General features: G+C 38.3%; 1 long non-coding RNA gene across 1 annotated transcript in view; it reads right to left on the bottom strand.

Annotated features, from left to right (window-relative positions):
* Positions 1 to 2152: 2152 nt before the first annotated feature.
* The window catches only part of LOC144330544 (uncharacterized), a 252050-nt gene continuing 228652 nt past the window's right edge, over positions 2153 to 25550 (bottom strand). Inside the window, exon 3 of the long non-coding RNA XR_013396842.1 lies at positions 2153 to 2662. This is a non-coding gene — a long non-coding RNA (uncharacterized LOC144330544). The remainder of the gene's footprint in view (positions 2663 to 25550) is intronic.

Below are 25550 nucleotides of genomic sequence, written 5' to 3'. Positions count from 1 at the left end.
AGTATAAAAGAGATTGATCAATAAGAGGCAAAGATATTTCAGAAATTGGAAAATAGATCCTGAATAACTGAAAGATGATGGAGGATAATAAGCTATGAAGTCAATCTATTTTCTTCCCTGTAGGAAATGAAGTGGAAGTGACTTGAAGACTGAAGAAATTTTGTGACAATAGGAAGAACACAGACTCTGCAGTTTTGCAGATCTGAACTCTAATACAGGATTTGCCGATTACTAGTTATTTGAATGTGAGCAGTATTTTAAGTCCTCTGAGCTTCAGCATCCTCATCTTTAAAATGTGCTTACAACTGGGGTTAATTTATGTCAATTGCTTATAATGGTATTGGCACAATGTAAGTGCTTAAGAAATTGTAGTTGCTATTCTTAATTACTACGAGTTTCTAACCCAGCATGATCAAATGAGATTTTTAAGAGTGGGAACATGTTAAAGGTTTTTTTAACCTTTCAGGATTAGAGAACTAAGATGTGAAGAGAGAGGATGGGGTGTCAAAATTCATATCCCAATGTCCTGTGTATCCATTTCCTTTCTGTCCCTTTCCAGCATTAAAAATGTTGAAGCCAGGACATGGTGGGTCCTGTGATGTAAATTTCGATTGCCCTTGGTCTTCCTTAGGAGCAGTGATCCACTATGCTGATGGGACAGAAGCTGAAAATCCGTATGTCATTGTGATGAAAGAGATCAAGGTACAGCTGAATAGACTTTCCAATATTGCTGTGGGTGCCATGGTGATGGCCACAGTCAAGAAAGGCAAATCAGAGCTCAGAAGGAAGGTATATGCAGAAGTTCAAGAGCAAAAATGGTCATTCGACAATGAAACTAATAACAATTTTTTTTTTAATTTGAAGATAACACCGGAGTCATAGTAAAAAAATAACAATAATAATAAAGATGAGATGAAAGGTTCTGCCATCACAGGACCAGGTGCAAAGGACCATACAGACTTTTGGCCCAGGATTGCGTCCCATGATGCAACATCCTCCAGTGCATTACAATTCGAATGTGAAGGAAGCCTAAAGTCAAGGTCTAAAGTGAGCTGGGTGTTTCCTTTGGATTTCTGATCTTGGTCCTTTCCCTTTAGATAAAGAAAAACCATTTCAGCCTGAAGTTGCCATATTCATTTTATTTACCACAAACATACAGGCACACACACACACACACACATACATACATGGGTATTTACTATTTAATAGTCATTATTCAAAGAGCTTTATAAATATTAATATTTTTCTCATAATAGCCCCCTAAGTTAGATACTAGTATTGTTGTCCTCATTTTACAGATGAGGAAACTGAAACTCAGAATAGGTGGCACGCCCAAATTACATGGTTGTCAACCGGCAGTGCTGACATGTGAGTGGAGGCATTCTGGCCCGAAAGTCAGGCCAGCTCTTAACTAAGGCAGAAAGTTCTTGGTTGGGAACTCATGGACATATCCTCTTCTCAGGGTATGTAATTCACGGACCCTCTCGGCTTTGTACTAAGTGTCCATGGTGATGGTATTTTTACCATCAGATAGTATGTTTGAATAATGTATTTATCTCACATCCACTGTTTTTAGGAAATGGAAAATACACTGAAGACATTGTCATTGGCTCAGGTGTACTCTTGTCTTTTTTATGATATGCTGCATAAAAGAAAGGAAACATACCTTGCATCAGCTTCATGTTTTTTTCTGACTTTAATGTTTCTCCATTGTGCCCATGACGATTCAGGCTGGTAGCTTCATCATTGGATGAAGAGTCTGTCTTATTCTTCTTTTTATTTTTAGTACTTAGCACAGTTCTTGGCTCATAGTAGAAGATCAATAAATATTGATTTGAAGTATTGAATGAAATTAGGTGAAAACCAAAGAAAGGTTATTCTTAAACCTGTGCTTCTGGTTTTTCACATGGGATGAATTAATATCTCTCAATTACCCATCATAAATTAAATTCTATAATGCATCAGGAGGCATATCATATCTTGCAAAATTCCTGTGCCATTTTTCTCTGTCCCTGGAATTTTCTTGGTTATTGCTGACATTTTACCTATTATAATATTCTCAACAAAGAAAACAGAAGAGCCAATCTGCTGTTAATAGCTTTTGAAGTGAATCAATTTATTGTCATAGTAACCACAATTTACAAAACAGATCAATTAAAAAAAGATTTGAATTCAAGCTAGGAAGTGAATGTTCCTAGAAAAAGTAAGATAAACTATTTCATTTTTCAAAATATAGCAAAGATAAGCCTCTTTCTGCCTTGGATAGATTTTCCAAGGTAAAAAAATACAACTTATGCAGAGTCCAAATTGGATACAGGAGTTGAAGAAAGGTAAAGAGACAATAATGGTACCCAAATATCCAGCAAATGTGTGATTGGAGTCCCTGCTCTGACCTTATTCCTGCTTGCCTTCCACTCATCCTTCAGCTGTTAAATCATCCTTCAGATTCCCAGAAAGTCCTCCCTAGACTGAAGAGTCCATTGTCAAAGCACTCACGACACTGTATATGTTTTTTCTTCATACCAATTATTAATTTGTAATCATACATCTAATTTTGTGATTGCTTGATTAATGTGTCTCCACCTCTAGAATGCAAGGTCCATGAGTTGAGCAACTGGGTCTGTCCTCATTCTCATCGTATACCCAGAGATTAACACAGAATCTGAAACACAGAAGGTATTAAAAATATATTTTTTGAAAACATGGCAGGCAGTGTCCTCAGCAATATTTTGCAGCACATGTAGTAAGCACTTAGTATGTTTTTCTCATGTGTCCTTAAAAAAAGAAGCATGGGGGTAAAATGTTAAAGGACGTATCAGTATAGGTGATTCTTTAACAAACTAAGATACTATTATCTGATGATATAGCCACAGACTATATCAGACTATATAGGCTGGGAAGCTCTGTCCAGGATGGAATTTAGATTCCTAAAGGTAATATTACTCATCTCCCAGCTGATGACTTCACTATGCTCTGGAAAGCAGTCAGCGTATAGTGATACACGTGAGAGATTCCTATCATGACACATTCCCATCAGCCGACACCAGGCTCTGAATAATTCCATTAATTGCCAGTCATTCCAGACTTTTCTCTCCCACTTAAGAAAGCCTATTTGCAACCAAGTTAGTTAGAATAGGAGTGAATTTGTTATAAAGAGAGTCTTGGATCTGATTTAATTTATAAGAAAATATAAGCCACTCACAAACATCACTACAGAAACAAATCATTCATATCACACCACACAATCGATGGTGATGCACAAGTGTGTCAAAATGATTTAGTGGAGAAAGGCAATCTGGAGGCAGGCTCCCCAAGTACCCATAGGAAAAGCCAGACTTTCCCCCAGAAAGCAGCTTGAGGTGTAATATACAAACAGCAACCCAAGTACATTCCTAAAGTGTTATACCACAGTATTTGGCCACTTTTCATTTTTTCTAGCAGCAAAAAACTTCCTTCAAAGGTTGAATAATTACCAAGAAGGTAGGAGAACTAGGATCAGAAAAATAAGAGCCTAAACAGACCTTTGTTGAACCAAAAATGAAAAGAAAGATTTTTCCCTCTACTTGTATTTATTCTTGCATCCCACTTTTTTTAAAGCTCAAAGTCCAGACAGAGTCCAGTGTCTTATCTCGGGTCACATCTTCATGCTGGTTACAAAAAGGCAAGGTGACTTAGTGTGTAGTCCCACAAAGAATACACAGTGGGTGAGAGGGGATTCCCAAATGGAAAGCAGATTGCTGTTGCTAAAAGAAAAATGTGCAAGTGCTGCTATCATCACAGGGAAGCCCAAACTTAGGCCCAGTCCTAACTTAGAACTTAACTTTGAACTACTGCTTCTATTTTACTGTCTTTACATGTCTTTACATGGTCTCTTCGGTCACTCCCTAACTCATTTCTCATACCTTTACTAAGTCCATCGATAAAGGTTGAGTCTAGGTTTCTAATCTGTCTCATTTTGACCATGGCCCTACTTCTGGGACTCCAATTCCATCCGTGGGTACTTGTTTGCTGGCTAGCTTTCACTCTGTTTTCTCTTGATACACTTTCCTCAGAGGTCCTTTTCATACGAATAGATTTCTCAAGATTATGACCTGAAGCTCTCTCTGGAATTCTGAACATCCACACGCTGCCCAGATTTCCTCAATAGCTAGTCTCCATTCTGTGCAGGATGCTCTGGAACTGATTGGAATGAGAACTGAGAATATTTAACACACACGCTAGACACTGTGTCTAATGGCTAATGATTTATAACCTCAACATGTTATAAGGTAGACATTGCCAATTGCATAACATTAACATCCTTTAATGGTGCTTCCATGGCTGCTACAAGACTTCCTGGTGAACCAACCCGGATAAATGGGTTTCTAATTCAACTCCCCATAACTACATGAGTTATGTCCAATTAAATCCAATCTTGTTGGATTTTAGTCTTAACAGACCTCAGTCTATTACTTTATTTGGTCATGTTCTTTTGATTCTATTACCCTTCGTCTTAAACATGTCATCTCTTGTCATCTGAAAACTTGATCAGTACTATTTGATGAAGTCAGCTAAGATAAGACAAAGAGGAAAACATAGCTGCACCAACGGAGGCCTTTCTTTAGCATTTACTCTACTCTAGATACAGTCCTTCAATCAATGCCAGCTCTTTCCATATTACCATATCACTTCTGCTTGTTCATCAGAATATCATAATAAATATGCTGAAGTCCTGTGTCTAGAGTTTTCTGGCTGTTTCCTGTGATTTCATCAGCATATTATAAAATAACAACAATAAGAAAGATTTGAGATTGTTTTGATGTGATTTCTAAGTGATCACTGATTTTGTTTCTAAGTTCTCATAAATAATACATTTAATAAAACATTCCAGTGTTTCCCTAGCATTGAATCAAACATACTGAATCCAAATTCTTCCCTTTTGGAAACTTAGAACAAGTCCTCTATTATTTCTTCTATTTTTTACCATTCTTTAGAGTTCAACTGTAACTCCTCTTGAAACCTGTAGAATGAATTTACTAAAGCCTGAAGAACTAAACTTTTAAAACATCTTGGCACTTTTTTCACCTGCGTTGTTTGTTAATTCCCTCTTAACTAGAATGGTTATATTATTTCTAATATAAAGAACACTCTTACTGACAGAAGAGATGGAACAAAAATAGAGTTACATAGCTCTTTCTGTGGACTTCATCAGTTAGCATAACACAAGTGTCCTATATAGATCTGCTCCTTCTCGTTTTTCCTCTGAACATGTAGTAGAAATTCCTTAATTAATGTGATCCACCTAGAGTAGTTGGTAGATTCAAGTGTGTGTGTGTTGCACTTAAACAATCTAAATGTACATTTTTTCCCCACTCCTTTGATACAGAGTAAGAGCCTGTTTTTTGAGTGTGAATCTCCCGTTTGGAGTTCTGCCCTACTTTCCTTTAGATGCCATAACTCGGAAACATAGGCCCCAATCCTCCACTTTTGATTTCTTAAAGTGCGGTAAAAACTTAGAACACTAGCAAGAGGAACTTTTGGTTAGAATGTGGTTTCCTTTATTGTTCTTTATTTTATCTCATTTTTATTAATCATTTATATTGTTTTAGCAACTCATTTTTACAAAGTCTTTTAAAACACTCAATTTAGAATTTTTAACCTTTTCTAATCATTTCATGAATTCACATATTTCACTACTACGGCACATAAAACTGTCACGAACTGGAAGAAACAAAATGGAATCCCCAGTTGCATGCAGTTCCGACTGCAGGTCTGCCTAGTATGCACAGGCACACTAGAAAGAGCCTGGGATTCAATCATGAGCCTTCAGTGGGCTGAGGTTTTAGGCAGGATGTTAAAAAACAGAATAAAGAGTGTCAGTTAATCGGGCGTGTCATTAGGCAGAGGTCAGTTAGGAGAGCTTATTCTGCAACTTTTTAAAATTCCTTTTGATGATTCTTAGCAGTTTTCACAAACCTCAGCATCTTAGAGCTTTGGTCTCTAATATAATGGAATTCTTACAGGGCTGTTCTATCCTGTCGTTTTCCTGGTAGTGTATAGGTGCCTCCTTCATTCACTCTTTTCTATGAATGCTTAATGATGGAGAGTTTCCTCTTGCCTGTAACCATCACTGCATCTTCCTTAAAAGCATCCTCTTTATTAGTCATCTGATTTATAATATTGGTAAAGCTTACCTTAACCTTACTCAAGTAAACCACTATTTATCACATTCCAATTACATACAACTCACTGGGCTTTTCTTTGAACAGCTTTCCTTTCTGGTCTCGAGGCTATGCAAACACGCTTAAGTTTCCTTCAACTGGTTGATTTTTCTGATTTACCATCCTTAAATATGATACACATCTGGCCATTCTCTTCTTTTCTGGGTGTTTTAGTAAATAATCTTTTGTTCCAAGTGTTAGAACTCTCTAACTGGCTTAGTAAAAAAGAAATGGTGAGAGAGAGAGGGAGAGAGAGAAAGGGGAGCGAGGGAGGAGAGAGAAAGGTGGGGGGAGAGAAAAAGAGTGGGGGGTGGAGAGAGAGAGAGAATATGTGTGTGCATGCAGGGGAGCTTCTTTCTTCCTGTAGTTGAAAGTCAGAGGTAGGACTCCCAGCAGGGATTTCAACCAGACTTTCACAGTGTCATCAGGCCACTGACTCTACCCTCCCTGTGGTTTCCTTGGCTTTGACCTCATCTGTGAGTCAGCTTTGTCCTTAAACCTGGCTCCCCTCATGTAACTAAATTTGAACGGAGTGAGCCCCATTGATTGAGGTAAGCTCCATGAGCACAGGAATTGAGTCTTGTTTTGTTTGACTCACTATGTCCAAGATCTGGCATGGAGTCTGGCACAGGGTAGGTACTCAATAAACATTTTCTGAAGAAATAACACCTGTCATAAACCATGCTCTGAACTTGGTGTTTTATACATCTTTCCTCCAAAACACAGAAGAATTTAACACTAAAATATCAGAGTTTTAAAAGTGTCTGTTTTATTAAATTTCTCTGAATCAAATTTTAGTTTTAAACCCCTAATCTTTTGCTTGCTGAGAACTTCAATCTCAGTCACTGGGGTGCCCCTCATCTGTTTCGTACCTCATAAAAATGCTGAACTTACACAGCACCAGACAAGTGGGTGAGAAGTAGCTTCTTTTGTCCATGGTTGTTGTAGTCCTCACATGTCTTGGTCCATGGCACCTAGCAATGCTGTCTCAGTCACCATCATTCTAAGTGGACTCTCAGAGATCCACACCTGTTCCCCCACCACACTGACTGTGAATCCCTATCTCAGACCCAGTGTCTCCATATGAAGCTCTTTATGCCACCGGCCTCTGCCATACCATCCCCAGACTGTGCAAATACCAACTGTCCCCTAGATGTCACCACTTCTACCTCTACCACTCAAAGTACTTCACTACATCTCTGCAGAAAGCTGTAAATCCCCTCAATGAGCCATTTCTGGAGTGAAAATGGGCAATGGAGATGTTAATACAAGTTCCTTTTTTTTTGAACCAGTCTCACTCTGTTGCCCAGGCTGGCATGCAGTGACGTGATCTCGGCTCACTGCAACCTCCGCCTCCGAGGTTCAAGTCATGATTCTCCTGCCTCAGCCTCCCGAGTAGCTGGGACTACAGGAGCATGTTCCCACACCCGGCTTATTTTTTGTATTTTTTCAGTAGAGACGGGGTTTCACTGTGTTAGCCAGGATGGTCTTGATCTCCCGACCTCGTGATCCACCTGCCTCGGTCTCCCAAAGTGCTGGGATTACAGGCATAAGCCACTGTACCTGGTCACAAGTTACTCTTGTTTAAGATTAATAATTCATTCTTGTATTTCATGGGTCTGTGTTTTCTATAAGATGGTTCTCAACATGAGGGGTAACCAAAAGGAAAATCGGTCACTCTAGCCTCTGTGCAGCAAGTTCATGGCTGGCTTTGTATCTCGGTGCATCTGTCTCCTACATGTTCTCCACATTCTAGATCAGAACAAAATGTGAAGTGGTCTCCTCCCCTGGTTCGTCTCTCTTTACACTTTTATCCTCCCCTCACTAGAGGGAGCAATGTTAAGCACATCTACCCAATTAGCTTGGAGAAAGAGCTTATCAAGTTGTCTCTTCACTCAAAATGCCTGCCAGCACTAACACACTTCCCTGATCTAACTCCAGCAGGCAGTCATTTGATAGGTAGCTTAATTGCCCTATGTTGTATTTTTCTCCTGGTTCAGTCACTATTCGGGACTATCATCAGTTTTGTTATCCCTCTGATAATATAGAAAATATCACCTATCAATATGATATGACCACAGAAAACAAACGAATCCTGCCTGCCCAATCACAGTTCTAGCCACAGAAATACTGAGTCTTTCTTTCCAGAAATTAACATATTCATTTCTTCTAGAGCAATGGTCCCTACATCCAGAAAAAAAAGTCATATTTTATACTTTTAATCAAAATATGTAGTACATGAATGATGATATTAAATATATTTTAAACATAATTTTTAAGGAAGTCTTGGTTTTTCAGCTCTTGACAGTTTACAAAGCTAAAGAGATATGTGAGAATGTGCAGTAATCTGGTCAACCCAGGTCAGTGTGGAAAGCTGTGTGAATTATCTAAGCACCTGTACTCAAACCATCTATACTAAATAAATGAGCTGCATAATCTATGCAAACTCAGATTCAGTTAGGTACAGTCCTGGCTGACATATAACCTGGAAACAAAAAAAGAGAAGAAGAAAAAAAAAATGATGCCCAAGTTCACAAAATTATTTTGGAATACTCACAGACATTCCCCATTGACAAGCCCTCCTTCCCCCTTATGCTGGAAAGGCTGGAATACAGCCTAGGATAAGGTGCAGAGGATGACAAAAATTGGTAAACAGCATTTTTAGGTTCAGCCAAACTTTAGAACTTTAGATCAGCCTACTTGAGTACTGAAGAAATATCCGGTCACTCATATGATTCGCTGTTTCCTCAGCTCCAGATCGATGTATACCAGTATATTTGTATTTTTAAATACACAGAAATCCTTTGGGGTGAATACCAGCAACTTCAGTAATGCTTTGTACCTGAGATTTCTATTAAAGGTTGGCTAGCATCATTTCAAAAGAAAGAAAGTTCCCTGTGTGCTGCTGTTAAGACCTGTAGTCCTGTTAGATAAGATGCCTTCCATCATTAGTTCACTTCTTCTGCCTTCTAGGTTTAGAAAGGTATGAATAGTCTTCAGCTGCACTTTAAAACCCATTCAAAATTGCCTTACATAAAGTAAGGTAACTAAATTTGAAGTCTAAAATAAGACAATCCTTGCAGGGAAAATCAGTCACTTATCAGTAGCGTTCCATGCAGCTCATTGGAAATTCAGAATTTGGAACACAAATTTAGAATATTGAACATGGCATTATTCATTGCCTGGCACAGAGTCACGCAAGGCAGTTAGCCAAACAAGCTATCTCTCTACTTACAGGTGAAACAACGGTTTGGAGAATCTTAAAATTTTGAAAACATTCATAAATCAAAATAGGTTTTCTACGGGGGAAGTTAACACTCTGCCAAGTTACACAAACTAAAGAAGAAAACAAGCCCGCCGTTAAAATGGTTTTCATGACAGACACTTATACTTCTTCACACAATATCAATTAACGTCTTTAGAACAGACTTCCCAAAGATGATATTTCAATCAGTATATTTTCTGGATGTGAAGGGCTTTCATTTATTGTTTCAGGCTAAGAAAGTAGGACAATGGGTAGCATTGCTGACAGTGGTGGAGCCGGGCGGTCTGATGTATCTACATGCATACACTGATAGAAGAATTGCACCACTTCTAGAACCTCTAATGAAAACTATTCCCTATCTAACAACATGACTTATTCATGTGTAGATTTTTTCAGCTCACATGTAATCTTCCCCCTTTACTACACATAATTTTGTCTTTCTAGGATCAGCTAAATTTCCCCCTTGTTTTCTAAGGCATGTCTTTGACACCTTGCCATAAAGCTATATCCAGAGAATGGATAAAAGACATGGAATTCTAAAGAAGAAAAAAAATAAAAAAAACAATTCTTCCTTGCTGAGTCATTTATTGAGCTCTCCTTTGTTACGGCAAAGCCAGGTATGGAATTAAGTCAAGAGAACCAAGTTGATCTACACTATAAAGAGTTGAGGAAGAAGGGTAAACAGGAAGTGACACAGTGAAGCCTCATGAGCTGTGTTCTGGGGAGAATTTTGAAGGTTTGGCATGTGAAGACCTCCAGAGCTACAATTGGAGAAAAGAGAAAAGATGATTGAGATATGTGTGGTGGGTGTTAAATTGAGTTCCTTCCATATTGGAAAGATTCAAGTAAAAATTCAAAGCATTTTGTTCACTGTATCTGTTTCTTCAAATGCCCCTTCCTATAGAGTCTAGGTGATGCCTCGTACTGGATCTGATTCATGTTACATCCATGCCACAAACCAACTCACTCATGTCCAAAAAGAAAGTCCTATTTCTAACACCCAATAAATTGTTCATGGAATAAAAGCACAAAGATCCACCTTCAATGACACTAACCTTAAGAAGAGCAGAGTTGTAAGGCTTGGAGTTGCATTTGAGTTCAATATCTGAGCACACCATTTGACATGAGTTTTGACCGACTGAAAGAGATTGGCTACCATAGTATTTTAAATCTTTCTGGAAGATTATGATGGTAGTGGCATTTCAGAAGCACTGTAGCTTTCACTGAAAATCATTCAATATTAGAGATAATACATGGCTTTTCTAAAGAATCTGGTTAGCACTCCATATGTTCACGTAGTGGGAAAAAATAAAACCTCTATCTGAGAAAAAAAAAAAAAAGCTGCTAGGCATAGATATCATGCTTTTTACATTTTTCCTTTAAAGGAAATACAAATTAGCCATTAGCACAATGTGGCCTGTTCTCAATTCTCTGCACGTTGATGCTTGTTCCAGAGTGTAGCCTCCTTTGCTCTTCGGCAATCCTGACAACAGACTTTGGTACACATGGTGAGTTTACATTGGCTGACCTAGAGCCTCCCTTTGCCTGCTCCAGCCTGGATAATTCTCCGAGATGCAGCACAGCAATTGTCCTAAGATTTCCTCCGCTGCCCATCTGAGAAGTCCCTACATTTCTCTTGGTTTGGATAACATTTGCCTGACCCAAGCTCTTCTTCCTTCCTTTATTCCCTAGGTGAAATACATCCTCTAATAGCTCCCTAAGAAATGGTACTGAGGAACTTGGGTTTTGAGACTTTGCTTGACTGGACATATCTTTATTCCATCTTGACAACTGATTGACAGCTTTAGTGGGTATAGATTTCTAGGTTGAGAATCATTTTCCCTCAGAATTTTGAAGATATTTCCCCATTGTCATAGAAATAAGTCATTTCTATCTCTGCTCCTTTCTTACTGTGTGACTATGTGATCTATTTATTTCAATTCTTCTCTCTGGAATCTGTTAGGATCTGCTATTTATCCTGCTGTTCTGAATTTCATAAAATAATATTGGATAGTTTGTATTTTTATGGATCCCTTCACATGATGACCATTTTTACTTGGTAAGAGTTTTGACCTAGAAATTATTATTATTATTTTTTTTAAGACAGGGTCTTGCTTTGTTGCACAGGCTGGAGTGCAGTGGCACGATCTCGGCTCACTGCAACCTCCGCCTCCCAGGTTCAAGACAGTCTCCTGCTTTAGCCCGGAGAGTAACAGGGATTACAGGCACATGCCACCGAACCCAGCTAATTTTTTTTGTATTTTTAGTAGAGACGGGGTTTTGCCATGTTGGCCAGGCTGGTCTCAACCTCCTGGTCTCAAGTGATCTGCCCACCTCGGCCTCCCAAAGTGCTGGGCTTACAGACGTTAGCCACCATGCCCAGCCCTCCTAGTTGTGGTAAATTTTCTTTTATTACTTCTTTAATGGTGTCTATCCCACCATTTTGTTATATTCTGCAGTAACCGTTTTTCGACATTGGAACTTCTAGAATCATCTTCTAATTTTCTTGTCCTTTTCTCCTATATTTTTATGTATCTAATATTTTGGTCTTTCTTCTGGAAGATTTGCTTATTAGTCAACACTTACATTTAATTTTTAATATTTTACTTTTTTATTTTCAATATTTTTTTTGGGCCTCTAAATGGTACTTATACCATCTTGGTTGCATTTCATATGTGCAATATCTTATCTTTCAGAGAAACATAGTTTCTCTGAAATTTACTTAGCTTCCTGTATGGTTTATCTTCTGGCTTCCTTTTTTTCTATATCTTTTGGGCACTGTCTTTGATGTTAGAGACTTATCTGAAACATCAGGTAATCTTGGGGTCCATTCCAATTTCAGCAAAGTAGTAAAGTGCTAGTTGGAATATGTCTGTGTACATGAGAAGGGCTTATCAGATAGTGGGCTTTATTCAGTAAGAGAAATTGGGTGGAGGGTATTTGCCAGACTGTCAGTATTGAGGGGAAATCACAAATGTCTAGTCTTGTAGATTTTGTCTCTTGAGTGGGTCAGTTTCCTTCAAGAAAAATCCTTCCATCTTGTCTGAGTGGGAAAAGAGATTCCCAATGCTCTGGGAGGTAAAAATGAAAAAAAGGGAGTGTTTTTTTTTTTTCTTTTTTCCAGTATGAAATGTCTACCTAATCCCTCTGTTTCCATGTAAAACTTATCCTCCCTCTGCTTTGCTTAGTGGTACAGACACCGGAGTCTTTGTGATGCAGCCTCTCCAGAAAGTAAACCTCCAGTCTTTAGCTTAGGTGGAACAGGGAATATAAAGGGTATTGTCTACTTTGTGTTGCTATCACAGAATGCCTGAGACTCAGTGATTTATAAAGAAAACAGGTTTATCTTATCTCACAGTTCTACAGGCTAGAGAGTTCAAGGGCATGAACTTGACTTCTAGCAAGGGCTTTCAAGCTGTGTCAAATCATGGTGGAGAAGGTCTGGGGAAACTGGACACATGCAAAGAGGCAAAGCCAGAAGGGCGTCCTGTCTATAACGATCCACTCTGTTCCAACAAGAACTAATCCAGTCCTCATCAGAGAGGGAACTCACTACCTCAAGAACAGCATCAAGCCATCCGCCATCTCTTGTGTGTTTGTGCCTCTCTTTCCATTTGATGTGTAGAGAAAGTGGAAATAAACATGTGGTCGATCAACCATTTTAAGCTGGAAATCTGTGCTATCTTTTAAAGAAGTCTGCCCTGTAACAAAGTAATAACTACAAAGGGTTGAGAGCTTCACTCTCATGGTTCAGGTTCAGAGTCAAGAGCATCCCCATCATGGTAAAGGTGGACCAGCATTATGTCTAAGAAAAGTTCGGTTGTAGTCAAATCATTTCATGCAGCTCTAATTGATATTGCTATTCATAACAATTGATGGAGATGGAGATGAGGAAATGTTTCTAGACATGCTATATCAACTGTGAAGTCTGTTATGACTGTCATCACCATCATCACTCACATAGGTAGAAAGTAAACATATCAACTCACTCTCACTTCTAAACTGAAAACTTTTCCTGGTTTTTGCCATCAAGCAGCACACCACCCAGTGGCAAAGACAATTTATACGGCGCAGGAAAAAAATGCCAGACTACAAAAGGTCATAAGCAATATTCTAGATATCTGAATGTGATCTTATCATGTTCTCCTTCACCTCTGAGCCTTCACCAATGTCCTTCCCTCTTTCAGAGCACCCTTTACCACTTACTTCATTTCGTTTAACTCATTATCAGCATCTTTGTCTCTCCATTTATTAATAATTATAAGAATACTAATAATAGCTAAATTTATTGAGTGCTTATGACGACAGGTGTATCATTATGACTTTACATATATTACCTTATTTATTGTTTCGAGCAATCCTTTGGTGTAGAAAGCCTTTTGCCCACATTTTATAGATAAAAAAAACTGATGCGACATTTATATGGCACTTTCTCAGAGAATTTCCCAAACTCTCAGGTTCAATTTAATCATTTCTCCTGTAAGGCAGTAGTTAGGATATATACCCTGGTACCAAAGTTCCTTAGGGAATTTTCTTAGCCTCTGTGTTCTTTGAATCCCTGTTAGAAACATGTAGGTAACAATCATTTTTACATCACATGACTGTTCTGAAGATTAAATAATACAAATACAAATCTCCTTGAATACAACCTTACATGCAGTAAGCCATGAACGCATGCTAGCTATAGCTACATGCTTCTAGAGCTCTTGACACATTTCCTATCTTAACACTTACATCAGAATCTTAAGTGCATGTGTGTTTTTTAAAACATTTCAGTCTAATATGGTAAACACGTACACACTCACACTCTTCCCATTACACAAATACTCGGGAGCAAATTATTTAGCAGTTGAAATGGCAGTGCCACAGTTTTAGGGCCTGGGCCCAAGACGGTAGGCAAAGCCCATTTAGGTCATGATCTATTAATATTTGCAATGAGTTTAAGTGGAATTGCTGCCGCTCTTTCTGTAGTACATGAGCAGAATCTGAATTTTGAATGTTCTATATCCCGCTCCTCGCTTCCTATTGGATTATAAGCCCTGAGAGGGCAAGGATCATGACTATGCTATTTAGTGCTGTGTCTTACCACTTAGTACACTGCCTAGAATGTATAAAGTGCTTAATAAATGCTTGTTGAAAGAGGGAATCAATGAATGAATGCTCATAGAAAATAAACTCCTTTGGGTGAGTTTCACACAGGCAGAAAATAGGTGAGGGTAGAATACTAATTGAGCTTCCAGCAGAAACGTGGTTATTATACGTAGCAAAAGTAGATTCTGTAACAGCTGTAATTTGGAACCAGAAATGCTGGCTATAAGGCCAGTCTTCATGATTTTCTGACTATGTGATCCTGGACAAGTTGATTAATTCCTCTGAGCTTCAATCACCAAATAGTTTAGTGTGAAAATCAAATGAGATAATGTACGTCCAAGCATTCTGTAAACTAGAAATCCCTGTGAAGGGTTACTATGAAAGCTTTCTCCCCAGGCCATATCAATCTGGAAGTACAGTTGGGGCATTAGTTTAATAAACTTGTCATTCTCTGGGGTGTTTCATGAACTGTTGCCATCCCCATGATCCTAAGTGCCTGTTAGATTCCTTGTTGATGATGAATAAATGTAGATTGTGTGAGTGGGGAAAGTGGGAGGGGGAGGGAGGTGAAGAAGCACAAGCTACTCATGCTTCGTTCTGTCCCTAAGACCGCAGAAGACAAAGAAGATTGGAATGCTCAAAAAAGTTTTAGAGCTGCCAAAAGTACATAAAGTCAGCTATAGAAATTTAAACATAAGGGATGATTCTGTTTGTTACAGCAACAGTGCCGACAGGATGTATTCAAGTTGCTTAGTAAAACAGGGGGAATAGAGAAGTACAAGTTTCCTCTTATACAGGGACCAATGATCACCTCCTTCCACTAACCAATTAAGTTAGTTGATTCACCATTAATTAAGTTATTTATTTCTGAACCCCTATGATACATATACATCATCTGCTATGTGTCAGGTTATGTTTGGTACTTGGGTACATTGTCAAATGAAAAGAAACACAATGTCTCATAACTTACAGCCTGGGGAACTTATAGTCAGCCACCCCATGCCTCTGCTCTGAGTTGAAGCAACCATACCATCTTTGGAATGAGTTTCTCTTCATTAAAGAAACTATGATGGTCAACAATGGGAGATGGTGTTTTCTATCAAGAATAGGAGACACATTAATTAAAGTACATATTCAGTTTGAGATATCATTTCTGAAAGTGAGTTCTGGTAGTAAGAATTGAAATATTTAAATTTAAAACACATATACCATGTAAAGAAAATAAAGATGTTTTATCTAAATAGGGGAAATTGAAGCCAGATTTAATTTTTGCTTTTGATCAAAGGTTTTCAAGTAGGAAATAGTCATAAGTCATATAGGAGAAATGTGGCCCCTACCTAAGGAAGAATTTCTCAGCATGGAATAATAAGGAATTGGAATGGGCAGCCAGAGAATCTTGAAGAACTTCATCTCCAGGGAGATCCATGAATTTGACCTCAAGTTGCTTCACGACAGAGACATAAGACCATTTTCCCCTGTGCTTTCCAGCTTTATAGACAAGTGAGACACCAATTAAAACAGATGGCTACTAGTTCTGTTTAGAGAAAATAAAATAGAGAAAGTAAACTTGTTTTGATCCTATTTACACTTCTAATGCAAAACAGACCAGCTCTTATAAGTTACTTCAACATTATTGGACCCTTTTTATGTCCCAGGCACTGTATTGGATGATGCAAATCTATAAAAGAGTCTTCTACTTTCAATAAATTTGTAATTTACTGGGGAGACAGAGCTAACAGATATTTTGTTAAGTATTTTAGATGCCTGATTTTATTTAATTGTTACAACAATCCTAGGAGGTATATTACCATTAATCTCCATTATGCAGATACAACTGCCCTCATAAAAACAATCCAGAGCCTTTGAAAGATCAGATAACTTATCTGAGGGTCCACTGCCAAACCATGGAGCCAGTATCCAAACCCAGTCTACTGATTCAAAGCCTATGTCCTCTTCACCATTACTCTGTATCTTGTGCTATACTCCAAAACAAATGACAGCCATAATGATAACAATAACATAATTCTTATTATAAGAGAGGTGTAAACAAAGTGCTTTGGGGTCAGAGAAGGTGAAACAATTAATTTGAATTTGAGATCATTGGAAATGTTAGACAGATGGTCATTATTTTAGAAAGAACAGCTAACTGTTCACCAATATGTGTGTTCTCACTTCCATAGTACAGCTGTCACTTGGGAGAAGCTGCTCTCCAGGATGACATTCCTGGCCCCTGTGCCATGTGACTGGTTCTCAGTGGAATCTGAGCGGAAGTGATGTAGGCCTCTCCTTCATCAAGGCAGTAAAGATGCAGATACACCTTCCCCACCTTCTCCTTCTTTTGCAGACCAGGATACCTATATGAGTGCTGCATAAGAAAATATATATAGACTTTTGTTCTGTTAAGTCACTGACATTTGGGGATTTATTTGTTACAGCCACTAGCATTACACTCATATAAAAAGTGTTCTAAGCAGGAGTAGAAAATAAGCAAAGTCACAGAAACATGGTGTATTCATGGAAAGTGAAGAACCCCTGTTCTTTGGAGTATACATGTGGAAAGGAAGGAGATCGACCGGAAAGGTAATTTGGAACCATGAATGTCAGGCACGAGGTTTGAACTCTCAACAACAGAGATCTCCTGAGACAAGTCACATCAGAAGTGAGACATATCCCATCTAAAACTAATAAAATGTTCATACTTTCCATTACAGATATGGTCAGAAAGAATTCCGTATCATGGATGCCTAAGTGTTCTCTCCTACTGAAAGCCTATGTTTGGTTTTAACATGTATGTGCTTACATATACACACAGAATGCACACACATACCTGCAGCTACACACGTGTGCACACCTACAAACCACTGACATGCATACAAGTAGGTGCATGCATACACACATATTTGTGTATGCACACACCTGCAAAACACCTATATGCACACACACAGTGCATGTAACAACAAATGTATATTTGCATGTGTGTACACATGCAATTTTTCTCCTCAGTCAGTATTAGATGTTATCTATAGTATCTCATAATCATACATTTATGTAGCTACCTATTCTTTCTTAGAATTGCATCTGTTTAAACATCTAGTTTAAATATTTTCTTGAGGGCGTAAACGGCAACTTGTAAAACCATAGTGCATGGCCTAATATTGATGTTCTTGTTGCCTTCATGATTTTTCATTTTTCCTTCTTTGCCTCCTAGAAGTAAGTCAGGAATGCAAGGGGTGTGACTAAAGAGAAGACAGAGAGAACATCTTTTCATTTATTTTTCTTCTTTTCTTCTTCTTCTTATAACACTTTCTTCTATAGGTGTCCACAAAGTCTCCTCAGGTGGGTCAGAAGGTCCCCAGAGCTGCCAACACTTTTCTTCAGGAAGAAACTTGTGCAAAAATGTGGCCGCTACCCAGAGGGATGTGACAGATGGCAGAATCACCGTGCCGAGCTCAGATGGCTCACCCAGGTGGAGCGGTATCAGGGAGCTGGAAGCAGAGCTCTGGAAATTATTCCTGGCCTGCATCAGCCTCTCATATTGACAGCTCCACACTCTTCTGATCTGTGAATTTGGAGGTTGGAGAGCCCAGATGCATGCATTTTTCCCCCAAGAGCAAATTTTAGCTTTCCAAAGCCACCATTTCTTTGTAGGATATTATGTTTCCTGTATTGTACATTGTCTGTGAGAATTCACTGATGCCTAACTCAATCTAATTTTCTTACCTGAGTGTGACGTTGACATACAAATAGCAACCCCAGAACAACCTCTAACCAGCTTACTTTGGGGGCTCTTCAACAGCCATGCGACAGCCAAAGCCAAGAAAGCACATGGAATGGAGTGTGTGGAATGTGGCCTGATATTGCAGTTAAGGTTTTGCAACAGGCCTGAAGGAGAAGTACCAAATAAGGAGTGGTCAGAAACCTCAGTTTAGTTAGACAGAATGAACACCTATAGGATAAATTTTTTTGTGGTTCTTCCGTCCTCCCAAGAGCCACAGGGGAATGCAGGGCAGGCAGCTTTACTCTTAGATGCCATCACTGGCTGGGAAAGCTTTACCAGGGAGAGGGTAAAACTCCACATCTGAACTTCACCTTCAAAAAACTGAAATAGTAGCAGATTCCAACCCCTTTATCTTCATAGGATTAAGTAGATTAATTTAGCCTCTGTGCAAGTTGCTAGATTGAAGATGTTTACTGCCTGAAAGCAGGAATTCTGTTTATCTACTGCTTTCTTGCCAGTGAGGTGCTGTCTGCCGTAGTTGTGCTGTATTCAGTGGTTGTACCCCGTCTCTCTGTCACAAAAGTAACACCAGCAGAAAAACAAGGAACCACCTCCACCCCCAGGATAGCGATTGGAACTTTATGTCAAGACAGAGAGTGCCTGTGTTAAATGCAAGAACCCTGGTATTTGAAGAAGCTTCACCACAGGCCCTTTGATGTGCTTTTTCCCCCGCAAAGTTGAGGTGACATTGAGCTTGAACAATGTACTGTACACATGTGAGTCCATTTGAGTATTACATGTTTACAAGTAGCTTTGAAAGATTAGAGTAAAATTCAGAAGCCTGGAAAAGTCTATGTGTATATGTGTGTGTATATGTGTGTGTATATATATATATGATGTTTCATGCTTACCTAAGTGGCCTTCAATGGATCAAACTCACAACTTTGGCAGCAGTATAATCATATCATATCTCAAGGGTTTTTAAATCCTTATGTATCTGTACAAAGCAGCACCTGGGTGATGTGACAAAATACAGATTCCAGGGTCTTATCCCAGAGAGTCAGCAATTCTGAAATGAGGCTCAAGAATCTGCATTTTAATAAACCTCCCAGTTGTTTCTTGGCACCAAACCCAGAAATAGTGCTAATTCAGCTAAATGTTAATTTAAGTGTTTGACCTCTCCTTTTAGGTTACAGACAGAACTACAGAGTAGCGTTGCCATGGGTTAACCTTATTTGCCATGACGAAAGTGAGAAAGAGAAAGAAAATGAAAAGAGAGAAAGAGGGGATCCTTAGGTTCCGTTTCCTAGAGGCAGAGCTGATTCTTGTGGTAAGTGATATTTGAAGTAGGCATCTCAAGAGAAAGAAGGGAGGAAGCAGGGAGAATAGGATAAAAGAGGGGAAGGATTTAATCAAATAAGGGGTCTCCACTGTGGTCTACTTCCAGCCTGAACCTGTGCAGAGTTCTAGAGCATAAATCACACCACACCACAATCCTAGCTTGAGGCCACGGATCAGCTTTTTGTACCCACAAATGAGTCAGTCATTGGCTGCAGGCCACACCTAGAAGTGAGGCTTAAGGTCCCAGGCATCTCTGTTTGGTGTTGTTTCCTTCAGCAGAGAATGAGGAAGAAGCAGCTGTGAATTTACCCAGCCAACACTCCCAGCTAGTAGGGGAAAGATGCACCAGCTCACTAAAGAACATTTGGGTGAGCATCTACAGCATCAGCCTCAGGAACGACTGGCAAAGGGGGAAAGGGAGAGTCGGAGAGAGTGATAAAGAAATAATTCTCAGCGAAGATTGATTCAAACAAACAAAGGCTCTACTGTCTCAGTCAACAAAGTGAATAGCACTAAAAAGCCAGCAATCCACCTTCTGTGGTACATTCCACTGAGGGTTCACAAGTTTCTGCATTCTTGAGCATCTGCGGCTTTGACACTAGTGTCCAACAGCTCCCTCTGGAATAAGCTGCATTTAAGAGGTTCAAGGGCACAAAGGTATGACAGAGGTAAACAGAATATGAGTGTTGAACAGCCAAGCAGTCTTTGCAGTGGCCATCATATTCAACTTTGTGACATCTGCAAATCTGATGATCACAAATTTTCAGGGTGGGTAAACTAAAATGCAGCTCATCAATCAAAACTACTCTGATTTAATCAACATTTCAACAGCATTTGTGTGGGATAAAGCATTGCTAGGATAAATCCATCCAAGTCACATTTTCCATCTTATCCAACATTTCCTGAATTATTTTGTCCAACAAATGCCTTCTGAAATAAAAATATACCATTACCATGCATTCTCTCTAGCATTCTGATGGCCTCATTTTAGAAGGAAATTAAATGGATAATATCCATGTGTCAATATTTGTTCCTAGTATCACTACTTGTTTTTTGTATAAGTACTAACAAACCTCATATGTGATCATTGTTCCAAAGACATTGACATGGTTTGACAGCATTTTACTGAGCAGTCAAGTTTTATAAATTCCACCATTTTCCCCTGCCTAAAAGCAGGTAATATACCTATCTCCAGTACTTTGGTAAGTCTCTCAACCACTATGATTTCTAAACAGAGCACCCAGAATAATACTGATGTTCTCTGCATGATCCTCCGGCACTTTACAATTTTATTCATCTAGGCCTTTACTCATATAAAGCTGATAGATATTTCCTTACAATTTGTTTGCTCATCCAACCTGGGCATCTATTTCCTCTTAATGATCCATGATCCTTGTCTACCTGTCTATCTTGAAGATGATCCTCCTGGCTGGTAAGCATGTAATAAAAGTAGGATCTAAATAATTCCGCTGTTACTTTGGGCATGTATCTATGGTAGCACTTATAGATCAACTGATCTATTTATTGTTCTTACTCTCCAGAAAGCAATAAGCCCTTTGGGTAGTATTCAACTGTTGTTTGAAACTTACACTTCACCCTGGACTTTGGACTTCCTGACATTCTTCTGTAAGTCCACTTTGCTCTCCTGCCAGTAACTTGGCCAATGCCTCCCTCCATCCATTTCTGTAGGTGCCCTACTACTGGATGACTTTATCAGAGGACTTCTTTGTGGTCACACTGTGAATGCTAGAAACATTTCTGCTTAAGTATTCTCATTTGTGATTAAATTGTTAGAAATTAGACTTTTCAAAGATTCACTCTTGAGCCACATGAACTTTTGACTTCACTGACCATGAAATGTGGCTTGCCCTTGTTATAAACTCTAAGCAATGTATTTCCTAAAGCCTAAGATATAATACTGAGTGTCTCCTATGCTCACTCTCTCTCTTTTAACCTAATGTCTCAAATGATTTGACTACTTCCTACAAAGTTTCCGATATCACGTCTCTATCACAAAACAGCCCTTTCATAATTTGGTCCAGAATATTGTTTACTTTCCTTGCTTATTCATCTTTCTGAGTTGTCAGCAAGTCTAAAATTTATCAGATGCCCTGCTTTTTGTAGAATAAGACTTCAGCAGACATTCCGACGGGTGTATTTTCCCCTCTCTTCAAGGCCAGTTTTGTAATCTGCCTACGGAAACCTTTATCCATATCCTCTGTCTGGGCTGTTGGTCTGCAGAATACTTCTAGAATAATATCACTTCTAATTTTCTTTTATCTTATCCTCCTTGAGAGGAAAATTTGCAATGCTCATGCTTTGTGCAAAAGGGAAAAGATCTTTCTAAGTCACAGCTGTCACCTGAGTTTCCACAGGTCCATGTGCTACTAAAAGCTTGAATGCTCGAAAGAGAGGAAAACTCGAAGGTCAATAGATGTGTCTTCCAAAAATGCAGCAAAAAGGTCTGTTGTCATTTTCTCTCGAAAGTTCCCCAAACTCAGTTACACCACCTCTGTTCCAGGTTGTATGAAAATATACACTTATCTAATGAAAACAGAATTATTTGAAATTTTTCATATAGGCAAATGTAGAGTTATTAAGAGCAAGAGCTGTAAAACCCAGAGCTGACCTGACATTGAGTCCCAGCTCCAGTGACTATTAGTTGTGTGCCTTTGATAACCTTTCTAAGTCTCAGAGTTCACATCTACGAGATGGGTTTATTACTAGTACCTTTCTGGTACGATCATTGTAAATGTTATTTTTAAAGGTTAATCACATCACCTGGATTTTAATAAATTCCTTTATTTAATAAAAGGAAACAGGATTATTTACTAGAATACTAGAAATATTCTAGACACTTTTATTGCAATAGGAAACCTCATCAGAAGGGAGTTAAGTGCAAACTATAAAGTCATCCATACATAAAACATATATAAGTTATTGGCAACAGTAAATGCCATGAAGTAAATAAAAATACATAAAACAGGAACCAGAAAATGACTGTGTATGTGGGAGGCAGCTACTTTAGCTAGAATGGCCAAGGAGGGCTTCTCTAAAGAGGCAACTTTTCAGTTGAGTCAGAATGATGGAAACCACCAGCAATATAAAAGTCTGGAGAAAAGAATTTTAGACAAAGGCGTGAGCAAATGTAGATATAATATAAACCACTTCTCCATATGTATGTTTTCCTTAAATAAATTTTGCCCAAGTGTTTGATCTGATTTTATATTAGCTATTTGGGCATCATCAATTTTCGCTTAAAATTGAACAGATTCCCCTCTATCATCTCCTGTAACCCTGTTCAATCAAGCATTAATATTTTAAGCTTTTACAAATCACAAGTTGATGTTTTACGCGTCCATGTTTTATCACTGAGAGCCTATTGCTGAATGCCATGTAGATGAATTTGACTCTGGAAAGCAAGTCCCTTCAATTATCTGTTAAATGCCTCTTTTACACCCAACCTGCTGACAAAAATGAGAAAGCAAACAAATGAGATGAGTTGCAGTGAGGACACAGGAAGCCAAGAGAGCAGAGTATCTAATTGGAAGAGAACAGGAGAATGTTTAAAATAAGTTTCAGAACAGTGATAAGGACAAAGATGATGTTATCTCTTGGATAGAAGACGTTATTAAAATACCCCAGAGTGTTTTCAATCACTTAATCAGAAAGCCCTTTTCCTGAGAACTGTCTTTTGTCCATGTGCCATGAACAAACATAAATATTTTGGACTTCCTGCATCCTTCACCCTGATAATGAGCTCTTAACTATATGCTCTTCCCACCTCAAAGAAACAGCTAAAAGCAATGATAAAACATAAAAGATAGATAGGAAGTCTTTCCCAGATGAATTATTGAGTCTCACAAATACATTTTAGTGTTATTCTTTCTCTAGGCTCTTACATTTTTGTAGGATATTTTTTTTTAAATATAATTCATGATGCATCCTAGAGTTAGAGCATAACACATAATGTAAATATGTACACAAAAGTTGAATTTAGACAAAATACATAAATGTTCTGAAAACTTCATGTGAATTTAAGATGCCACATAATTTTAACCGTTCATCTGGACATAAATTTTCATTTCTTATTTAAATTTTGGAAAATTCTTGGAATAATTTCACAAGATGTTATGAAATGTTCATTTAAGATTTAATTAATATTCTAAATTCTTAAAGTCAGTAGAGCAACTATGTCTAGACTTTTTAAATGAAATAATTTATGTCAAAATAAAAAAATATTTAAATACCTATGTTAGCACTATTCAGGGAAAAATAAAAAGCTGTGTTTTTTAAGAAAAATTATAATTAAAACAAATAATTTGACAGAAACTTCTTTTACGGTTATTGGAATAAAGTTTCATGAGATGTTTACGTTCTTATAAGATGTTAAATAGCATTTTCTGGATTCCAATAGAGATGTGTCAATCATTTGAATCATAATAAGCCAGAAGTTCTCTTTTTATGTTAAACAAATAAATCAAAGTGAAATTCTACTTGGGCAAAAGGTGAAATTAAGTTTAAGTGACCATATTCATGAATAAAATCACTATGAAGCACAATTAAATGCATTTTTGCTACTACTATAAATGAGAAATTTTCCCATTATACCTATATTTTAATTTATAATTGGAAATTGAATTCCTGGTACTCGGATTGATCCCATCCAGAGTTTTACTTTGAAGTGTGACCTCAGAATTTGTGCAATAATATCAAGTAGATGATAAAATTACAGGGGAAATTGTGTAATAATAGCACTCCTGTAGAAATCTTTACTTGCATAGCCATGATTCTTGGATACAAACCTGCCCTTGCTTTACATAAGGATATAATATCCCTGTCTATTTGAAGCCCACGTTACCAAACAGCTAAAATACAGATCTGGTTTAATTAAACAGCAAGACCCAACAGAAAGGATCCAATCAAGATGAATAATATTTCTGGTTCTCTCTCCAAAACAAAATAGACGGCTTGACCGCTTTATGTTCAGGCGCAGCAAGCCAATGCGTGCTGGGTGTCATGTCAGATGATAATTCAAGAGTTTAAAAGGACTAAACTCTCATTCACATATGAGAGAAGCTGCTATCAGCTCCCTTATTGACCTTATGTGTGCTCACGGGTAAGATGCACTGTTACTCATAAGAAGATGAGAAATTGATTTATCTGGATAAACTGTTAGAGGAATCTGATGGTCTCATTAGTAAGGTGCTTCCCGGCCGGCAACACTGTCTCCCCTTACGAAGGAAGCCGCGGCTAATCAAATGTGCGCCTGGAGAACAACAGGATTTGGCCCTAAATTTCCAGATAATGATGGTCGAGTAGGGCTTGATTTATTCTATGAGTTGCTTTTATTCTCTTTATTGATTCCCACAAAATAAAGATGGCCGCACCTGGTACAGAATTAGAAATAACTAGAATCAGTTGTTATTTACTTATGATTTTATTTTTGCAGAAGTTGAGGAGTGGGTGGGTAGGGGGTGGCAGGCGAGGGGAAATGTGTCCTTTGAATAGCTGCCTCTGGAAGAAATGTTCTGGTAAAAAACTGCCTCCAGTGTTTGTCTAAAATAAAGAAATAAATAAATGCGGCGTCGGGTGAATCACATCAAAATCTCAAGACAATTCCAAGATGAACCAACTCGAAGAGTAAATGACCTCTTCATCTGGGTGATAAAGTTCCAGCCAAAATATTCTCTGGGCCCGAGACGTGATTCATTAGAAATATGTGCATGGTGTGGCGCTCCCCTCTCTATCTGGCAGAGTCCGGTCTGCACACTGATAAGAAGCAAATGCAAATGTCCTGATAAGAACTGAATGCAAATATTTATGATATGATATTCCCTGGGAATTATGTGCAGATAAAACAAAGTGTATTATTTTCCTGCTTCTCTTTCAGGTTTGCCAAAATGCCCTTTTTCGCTTTTGGAATTTGCATTTC

Source organism: Macaca mulatta, chromosome 8 (assembly GCF_049350105.2).
Source record: "Macaca mulatta isolate MMU2019108-1 chromosome 8, T2T-MMU8v2.0, whole genome shotgun sequence".
NCBI lineage: Eukaryota > Metazoa > Chordata > Mammalia > Primates > Cercopithecidae > Macaca > Macaca mulatta.
This window is presented reverse-complemented; position numbering and strand designations above follow the sequence as displayed.